We start from the raw sequence: 9,807 nt of genomic DNA, 5'->3' as shown, positions 1-9,807 counted from the left end.
TTAACTTGCATAAAAAAATAAACCTACATGCCAGTTCTTAACATTATTTTCTATCTATCCAGCTCAGAAGTTTCCATCCTAGCTGCTACCTACACAAAAATGCTTAAGTCTTCATTTCACAGAGCTATTAATTGCTATCAAAATAGTGTGCAAGAACACTATTGCTCTATAACAAGAGTTCCCCAAACTCTTCAGCTGATTGATCCCTTCATGAAATTTCAGATTGTTCACTGACCCCCAAAACATTTATTATATGAAAATAATTTAATAAATACTACTTTAACTAAAAAAAAACTAAGATCATGGCATCTGGACCCAACAATTCCTGGCAAATAGAAGGAGTAGAAATGGAAGCAGTAACAGACTTCATTTATTTGGGCTCCAAGATCACCGCAGACAGAGATTGCAGCCATGAAATTAAAAGACGCTTGCTCCTTGGGAGGAAAGCTATGGCAAACCTAGATAGCATATTAAAAAGCAGAGACGTCACCTTGCCAACAAAGATCCGCATAGTCAAAGCTATGGTTTTTCCAGTAGTAATGTATGGCTGTGAGAGCTGGACCATAAAGAAGGCTGAGCACCGAAGAATTGATGCCTTTGAACTGTGGTGCTGGAGAAGACTCTTAAGAGTCCCCTGGACTGCTAGGAGGTCAAACCAGTCAATCTTAAAGGAAATCAACCCTGATTGTTCATTGGAAGGACTGATAATGAAGCTCAAGCTCAGATACTTTGGTCACCTAATGCGAAAAGAGGAGTCTTTGGAAAAGACCCTGATGCTGGGAAAGACTGAAGACAAAAGGAGAAGAGAACGGCAGAGGATGAGATGGTTAGATAGCATCACTGAAGCAATGAGCATGAAACTGAGCAAACTCAGGGAGGCAGTGAAGGACAGGAAGGCCTGGCGCAATATGGTTCATGGGGTCACGAAGAGTCGGACACGACTTAACGACTGAACAACAACAACAACAACTTTAACTAAAAATGACTTAAGCTTATCATGATAAGATGAAAGGCAATGAAGATAAGAGACAAGCAATTTCTCTGGTGATGACCCTGTATCTTTGAGGAATAGTGGAGCACAACTAAATCAAATCCTAATGGAGCCAAAAAAACAAAAAACAAAACAAAACAACCCAACAACAGTTGGCTTTCAAAAGCAGTCAAAGTGAAGTCATTGTAGATCTGGAGTGAGCTGTGAACTGACATGAAACCCTTTCATGGAGGTGCTCTAAATCAGTGTTTTTCAAACTTGGCAACTTTAAGATATGTGGACTCCAACTCCCAGAATCCCCCAGCTGGCTCTAAATGCATCCACATAAACAGCATAGAAGCCCCCTTTATATCTTCCACTCAACATCAGAATATTGCAAATACGACTGTTACAAAGGTATTTATGCCAAGATACAATAAATTGGCTTGATTCCCTTGTTCAGCAAAGGCTCCAGGAAGTACCAGCCTTTAAAAATGTGTTGTTAAAAACTTCCCTTTAATTGTATTAGGAAAAATAATAACCTGTAATTAGTGGGAGTTTACATACCTAATTAGAACTGCTAACAAATCTACTGAAGAAATGTCAGAATGTCTATATCTCTAAAATATATGAGTGTGGTAAAAATGAATTTCTTTCTGAAAATTAACCATGACACAAGAGTGCCACAGCAACTTCTTTTTTTTGCCATGTCCTCATATTTTATCTTTCTCTCATCCTCAGGTTTATCTGAGGCAAACTACAAGTTGTCCCTAACTGTCCTTTTTTTAAAGTGGCTTTTTCCCCTTTAAGAAGCATAAACTATGAAGGTTTTGCCATGGACACAGTCAGATGGGCTTCACTGACCAACCTCTGGGCACTGTCTTTCAGAGCCATTATGGTTTAGGCAATGGGAGAATCTGGTTGCTTCCCTTGTTCAACGTAAGTTTCAGGAAGCACCAAGCTCTTTCCCATCCCTACCATCTTTAAGCCAATCTTAAAGAGTGGAGACTCAGATCAGCCTGAAGACCAGCTGATTAGCAGTGGAGATGGGAGGAGCATGACACAGTGGGAAAAAGAGAGCACTGGCTGTCTGTATGCTGCTTCACAGCTCAATCTTCCATACATGCAAGCTCTATTTTTGTTTATCTTGGATTGCTTTTGATCTGGGGGTACTTAAGCACTTTTCTAGAATAGTGCAAAAACCCAAACAAACCCAAACCCAAAATCACCTCTGATCTGGTGTGTTTTTATGGATTCATTCAAAGGAAGATTTAGCATAGCTCTGAAATACGGTTATTTCACATTATCTAAACCTCTGTCTGAAGGCCTCCACACACACACCTATGTCAGATTGGCACAAGTTTTGAGAAATGGCTAAACCAACCAGTCTAGCCATCTGTCAAATCTCACCTCTTCCTTGAATTCCATCCCACCTTAAGGAGAGCAATTGAGGGATGTTTTCCTATGTGATAGTGGGAGCAGGTAAAGAAAGCTGTGGAAATCCATTAATTCTATACTTGTTTCATACACTCTAAATAAGGATAGCACCACCCTATGGGAAGTAGGGGCACCAAATGCTATGCCAGAAGATTTTTTTGCCAGCTCATGGAGTGGTGGATAGCACTTTAAACCAGGCCGTGAGGCCAAGTTATTGAATTATTCATGGAAAAGTAAACACTACAAAAGAACATTTTATTAAACCTTTTTCCTTCTCAGAGCTTTTATTCAACAGCAAGGCAGCTCCTTCACCTATTGCCAAAATTCACAGTGATTCAGCAAACAACGTAATCAAACACTCATAAGAATGAGGAAAAGTCTCAAGAGATAACATGAGCAAAGAAACACCACTGGAGTCTTTGGAAAAATAAGAGATTGAAGCCCTCCAACTGTATTACAAAAATGTACATCCTATGATGGTGGAGAGAATAAATGTGGTTTAAACAGATTTCATCACATTCTTCTTCCAAGCAACTGTACAATCTGAGATGGAAAATCCTTGCTTAATTTCTGTGAAGTTTAGTATGATTCAGTCCTTTGCCTGAACATTTAATCAAAGTTTGGTGAGAAATAAAATTGTAGAGCCATTTATGTTTTCCCCATGGAGTTCTGGTTTTTTGGCCTTCTGATCTCACCACAACTCCAGAATGATTGCACACTAGTCAGCTCCCCACTGAGGAGGCTTTGAAGAAGTGGAGCATTCTAAACCTCCTTCAGAATATGAGCTAACTGGAAATGTAGGAGAAAATCTTCAGATGATGGACAACTCATTAGTTTTTAAATCTGGGCTTAAAACTTTCTGATTTGACTCTGAGGAGTAGGGGTGCTCCTCTGATTGCATATTTGGGGCTTCTGGACATCCCTTGCTGACAGGGTTCTTTGTATTTATGTGACATATTGTCTAATTTTAGTTAATTAATTATTGCGACTATGTTTTATTAGAGTTTAGTTATAAATTCTTTTTATTGTAAACTGGTTTTGTCTTTGGTATTCCATTATTCCCTTAGAGAATAAGGGAAGTTATTTCTACTGCTTAAGTTTTTAATGTGTCTACTTTGTAATGTTGTATATTCTAATATAACTGAAGTTCCCTCACATCTCTTCTGCACTTACTTCTTTATTGTGACATTATTACTGTTGTTGTTGTTATGAAAGTGGGACTTAAGGTCCTCAAGAAAGTTAAATGGCTGTGCTGGAAGTATCATAAATACTGGTAGGGTCTCCCAAACCAGACAGGCCGTAACTGAGAAAATCAAATCAAGAGCATCCTAATTATACCTATCAAATAACTAGAAAAAAAAATCCCTATTGAAGCACCCATTGCCCAGGCCAAGAAGGCTGCATCTGATGGTATGGTTCCTGGTCATCAGTGACAAGTGGGCTAGAAGGCTTGGTTCCTTCTCATAAGCAATCAGGACAAGGAGCTGTAAAACTCCTAGAAGAAAATTGCCTAAAGGTTTCGACAAAGAAAATCAAGAAATTATGAAATACTATTATGAGTCTAACTCAATGACTTGTGGTTTCTAGCAACAAACATAAGAAATTTGGAAAATAAAATTCTGGAATCAAATATCACTGAACAATTTGTTATCAAAAATATTTCATACTCAGAAAAAAGTGTTTATAGAACATAATGTAAAGATTTGGAACAATATAGACATAAATAATGAAAACAAAATATTTGAAAAAGAAAAATGTGTTACAAAGCAGAAGAAGAACAAGTCAATATAAACATCCACTTGGAGGCATCCAATGAAAATTCTGAACAGCCAATGCAAAATAATAAAACAGAACTACAATTGTCTGAATATCCATAATATCAATAACATTGGAATGGATGAAGGAAACTCTAAGACAAAGATTACAATGCAAATCCATTCAAAGGAAACATTTAAATAAATTTTTGCATGATGCAAATAGAGTTGTGCAATCATTTATGACAAAGATGATTGAAATGATCAATCAGCTCATGTATAGCCTCATAAAAGTAATAACAACAGAACTGGGTTATAAACTGAAAACAAGCCACCAAACCAATAGTTAGATGCCAAAGTGGAAAATTAGATTGGAAAATAAAATAGATCGATTTTGAAAAGATATTAGCAACCTACAAAATTTAAAGTCACAAAAACCAAAAAATGAGAAAATAAAAAGAAGTTCAAAAAGTGATAGAGTCTGGAGCAAAATGATTGCAGAAGTCATGGAAGAATTAAAGAACGTTGGCAATGTCTAAGAAAATGGAATGATATGAAAATAGGATAAAGCAATTATAACAATATAAGCAATTTCAAACAAATGAATTTTTCTCCCAAAAGCTTATCCGAAAATTAATCCAAGTGAATCCCCTATAAATAAAGGAAGAAATATGGGAGTTTTGATAAAACTTTTGGGATAACCAAATAAAATACAGTGAAATAGCCATATGGATTACCTGACGTAAAAAAAGAAAAAGAAAACCTGAACAAAAGGAAAATATTGCAGTAACAGTACCCATTGTAAAAGAATAAGCTAAGGAGAAGACGAATTTCATGGAGTATGGCTCAAACATCTTTTCATTTTACATCCCATGTTGTAAACTATTTCAATCAAATGTTCCTTCCGAGTGAGGTTCTATGGCAGACTAGACATCCCTGAAGGAGTGGGGACAGCATGGCAAAGGAGATCGGCGGCCAGACAGTGAATTATGGGCAAGGAGAGAGAGTGAGATCGCCCACTCGCAGTCTGGACAGCTGTTCCTTGCGAAGAGACTGCAGGAACTGAGGGTTTTGTGGTCGACTGGTGAGTCGAGCACCTGGAGGTTGAGGGATTTCAATCGCAGCCATAATGTAGCCTAAATGGACCTGAGGTTTGAAAGAACTTCACTTTCTTAATTGCTCTCAGATGTAATCAATTTACAGTTAAAGAGAGATTTTCTGAGCGGCAGGATAAGAGAAATCCACTCGTTGAGTCCACATTCTTTCTGGATTAAATAAGGAAGAAAAAAAAGGCTGTAAAGGATTTAAATTTTCAGCAAAAAGCTTAATAAGAATTAGATGTAAGAAAGTTTAAAATGGACAAAGGGGACAGTAGTTTTGAAAGATTAAATTTTGGTGAAAGTGCTTTTGGAATTAATATTGGAATTAAACAGACGAACGAACCTGACCTTTGTGGGAATGTTATTTGTTTAGCATTAAAGAGCATAGACAATTGGTGGATTTTACAAAATAAAGATAAAGGTGATATGAGCCAGATTGTAATGGTGACTATAACTGTGGAATGCCATTTGATATGAAGGTATTAAGGACACAGAAAGACAAAACGGGGGGGGGGGGAGGAAGCCTGCCTTTTACTTTCCCTGTAGTAATTGGGACAATTTCACTTTTTAATTGTAGTATTAGAATGGCAACCACCAGGAAAGCAGCAAAAACAGGAGAAGGGAGGAGAGGATCATTAGAGCAACCTGCAGAAAGAGAAATTACACCAGAATTGCTTCAGAAAATGTTTGAGGAATTAGGAATATGTATACTGTCTTGAATTGCCATTTTTGTATCTCCATATGTCAAACAAGCCCTAAATTGTCCATCAAATAAAACAAAAAAACTTTTGGTAATTTGCCTTGTGTAATTTTAATATTTTTCTCCAAAATTCTTTCTATTATGGGGAAATCACTCCATCTCAATCCCCCATTAAACACCAATTTTCATAAGAAAAGCCTATCCATAAGTTCTTTATAAAACAATACTTTGTCTGCATTTGGGGCATTAATTTCCAACTCCCTATCAGAGTCTTAACCCTATGTAGATTGGTTATAATATACACATGGAACAATGTGGAAATATGTGGTTGAAACGATTGAAATTTACAGTATGTTATAATCTTAAAGAGAACTTTTTATAAAACTTTTATAAAATGATATGCCATTGGTATTTGACACCAGAAAAATTGTCTAGAATGTATAAAGGTACTTCAAATCTATGTTGGAAATGTGAACAACAAGAAGGGTCATTTTACCATGCTTGATGGATGTGCAAAAAAGCTAGAAGATTTTGGGTACAAATGCATATACTGATTCATAGGTTTTTTAAAGATTAATATAAAACTGAAAACCAAAACTTTACCTCTTGGGAGTGATGGATAAACAGCTGGAAAAAAAAGTCATGGAACTTTGTTTTGATATATGATAACCATAGTGAGATTATTGTATGCACAAAGATGAAAGATTTGGCAATACATACAATGGAGGAATGGTTGGTGAGGATGATAGAACTTGCTGAGATGGCCAGATTGACCTGTAGAGAAAAGACCATATCTACATTTATTGCTGACTGGAAACCCCTTTTTGCGTAAAACAGAAAAAAATGAACTTATTATCTTTGGTTTTAACAATTAGATAGGATAGATTATAGAAAGCAGAGAGTCACGATGTAACTTTAGAGAAAGAGGTAAATCTACAATTGTTTTTATAACTGCTGTAAAGAAGATTGGAAGCCATTTCTTTATATCTTTTTTCTTTCTTTTCTATTTTTCTTCTACCTTTTTTCTTTTTGCACTTTAGCTTTGTCTTTTATTTCTTCCTTTTTCTTTCCTACTCTATTTTAGCTTGTATTAATTTTTACTCTTTTTTAAAACTTTCAATAAAATTATATTAAACAACCAAATGTGGCAGCAAGGAGGAACAGGCGACCCACTTGCTATAGGCTAAAATTTTCTGATCCTAAAAGACAAAACAAAAGAAACAACACCCAATAATATTTGCCCAATCACTTGCTTGTCTACAACATTCAAGCTGTTAACAAGAATCATTGCCAGTAGCATCCTCAAACACTTGATCTCAAATTCATTATGCCCTGCAGAACAAAAAGTGAATTTCAAAAATTCTACAGGGGCAAAAAAGCAACTTTTGATGAGTAAAACATATATTTAAAAACTTTAAACTGTGTAAACTAAAACTTTATTGGGCTTTGATTGATTACAAAAAAACATTCAACTCATTATCCTATAGTTGGATTTTAAAATGTTTGGAATTTTTGGAATTAATAAGAATTTGGATTGGATAAGGGTACAACACGGGCAATTTAAAAAAAGAAAAATTGAAAATATTCATATGGAATTGAGCTATGGAACAGCACTAAAATCAAAGCATTGACAATAGAGGAAAATTATAAGTATTTGGATATTTTAGCAGCAAGCAATATACTGTATGCCCAAGTGAGAAAGAGAATCGGTCTGAATATGTAAAATGAGTTAGAAAATGTCTAAAAAGTTCTAAAATTGAAGTTAAATGTAAAATTCTGAAACTGAAGTGGTAACACAGTCAAAGCCATTAATACTTGGGGTTTCTCTGCAGCAAACTACATTGCAGTATATTACAGAGACAGCCCAGGACACAAACTGAACAGATGCTTTAGATCGCAAGTTATGAAAATGTATAACAATGCATTACATACTACTCCCCAAAAGCTACAGAGATTGTTTGTATTTACCATGGAAAATTGGTGGTCATGCTTTGTTGCAAGTGAAGCAGACAGTGGAGGACGAAATGAGAGCTTTAAATTATTACATAAAAGCAAGCAAGGACAAGATATTAATATCTGTCTGCAAGGAAAATATTTGAAAAAAAGAGAATCAAAGGCAGCAGTCAGACTTGAACAGTTAGAACAGGAAATAAAAAAATGGAAATATAAACCTCTGCATGGTCAATATCTGGAGAAAAAATGAAAGCGTGGTGAATCATAACAAAATTTGGCAATAGTGTCCGACTGGATTCATCAAGAAATGGAAGGATTGATATTTGCAGCACATAACAAACACTAGTAAGAAATGTTATATGAGAATTCAAAGAACTGAGAACAATAACAAATATGGATTATGCAAAGAGAAATATGAGACCATTGACCACATAATAAGTAGTTGTACCAAAATTGTCCAGACAGATTTTAAGACAAGACATGATTGAGCAGGAAAAAAAGATACATTGGGATTTATGTAAAAAGTATGGATTTGAGGTCCAAAAGTATTGGTGTGATCACATGTTGAAAAAGGGCTCCAGAATGTCCATGTAAAAATTTAATGGAACAACATCTAGAATGCAACATGCCAGACACCATAGTAGTTAAAGAAAACATACACTACACATGTGGCAATACCAAATGACAACCTAGCTCAAAAGGAACTGGAAAAATTGTAGTATCAGGACTTAACAAGTGAAAACAGAGATTACCAAATAAACCTTCAAAGTGTCTGGAGCATAAAACAAAGTGACCGAGCATATGCTATGGATTAATAGTTGAGCAACAGCAGAGAAGAATGGGATTCTTAGGGTAGATATGGACCCAACAGCAGAAATTATGCTCCATCTGGAAGAACTTAGGCTTCAAGAAGTCTTTGAAGTTGGGTGTTACATAAATGATAGTAGATAGATATCAATCAATTGGTCAATCTAAACTTTTGGCAATAATCGTACTGGTGAAACAATAAATTTCACCAATGTTTTTGGTAACAGAATCAAGATTCGTTCAGAACATATATATCTCAAAGCCATACTCTGCAAAACCTATGATAATGTTAATTATCAGCATTAACTGTTTGCTTGCCCAGATCTTCTACTTATTCTCATCACAGGAGAAGGAAATCAACCAACCAACCAACCAACCAACCAAAGAATTGCAGAGTACCACAATCCAAGTCAGCAAAAAGGAAGCCAACCCAGGCAGATACTATCTGCAGTGAAAACTTGAAGCAACCGAGTCAGAATCCATATTCATATTCAAAGTTCATAGCTTTACCTCCTGCAATCCCTTTTCTTTCAGTTATTAAATGCATTTTAATTCATGCATTTTAAATTGCCAGCTTCAGGGCAAGAGCTGTATAATTATGGATGTCTGTATGCTGCTTAGAGGAGCCTCTTTGGTAGAAGAGCAATTTCCTTGCAGAAATGTTGCACTTCAGTGTACCCCCTTTGTCTCAATTCTTCAGGAAGAATTTACTGGCACATTTGTAATGTTTAAAAAATGATTCCCAGAACTGCTGTAAATTGACACTAGCTAAAGTCAGTTCAAAACATCTTGTTCTATTTCTCTGTGATATTTTCAAAAGGTTGTGTGAAAATCAGGCATATCCCCAGATGCAGCCTGATACTTTTGACCTTTATTTGCTGAAGTAAAAATAGACATATGATTTCTCTTTTTTCCCTTTTTTCTTTAAAGCCAAATTGTTCTTGTCTATTTCCCCAAATTTAACATTCAGGGCTTCTGGGAAGAGAATCAGAGATTCACTTACTCCCATAAATCAAAGCTGTAATTTGAAGAACTTAATATAGAGTTTCAGTGTTAGCTGTCATTGTCCAAAATGCTTTCTACTTA

The sequence above is a fragment of the Python bivittatus genome, unplaced genomic scaffold, assembly GCF_059951505.1.
Source record: "Python bivittatus isolate LINGU-HERP-01145 unplaced genomic scaffold, Pbiv_v1 ctg000060_np1212, whole genome shotgun sequence".
Lineage (NCBI taxonomy): Eukaryota > Metazoa > Chordata > Lepidosauria > Squamata > Pythonidae > Python > Python bivittatus.
Note: the sequence above shows the minus strand (reverse complement) of the source record.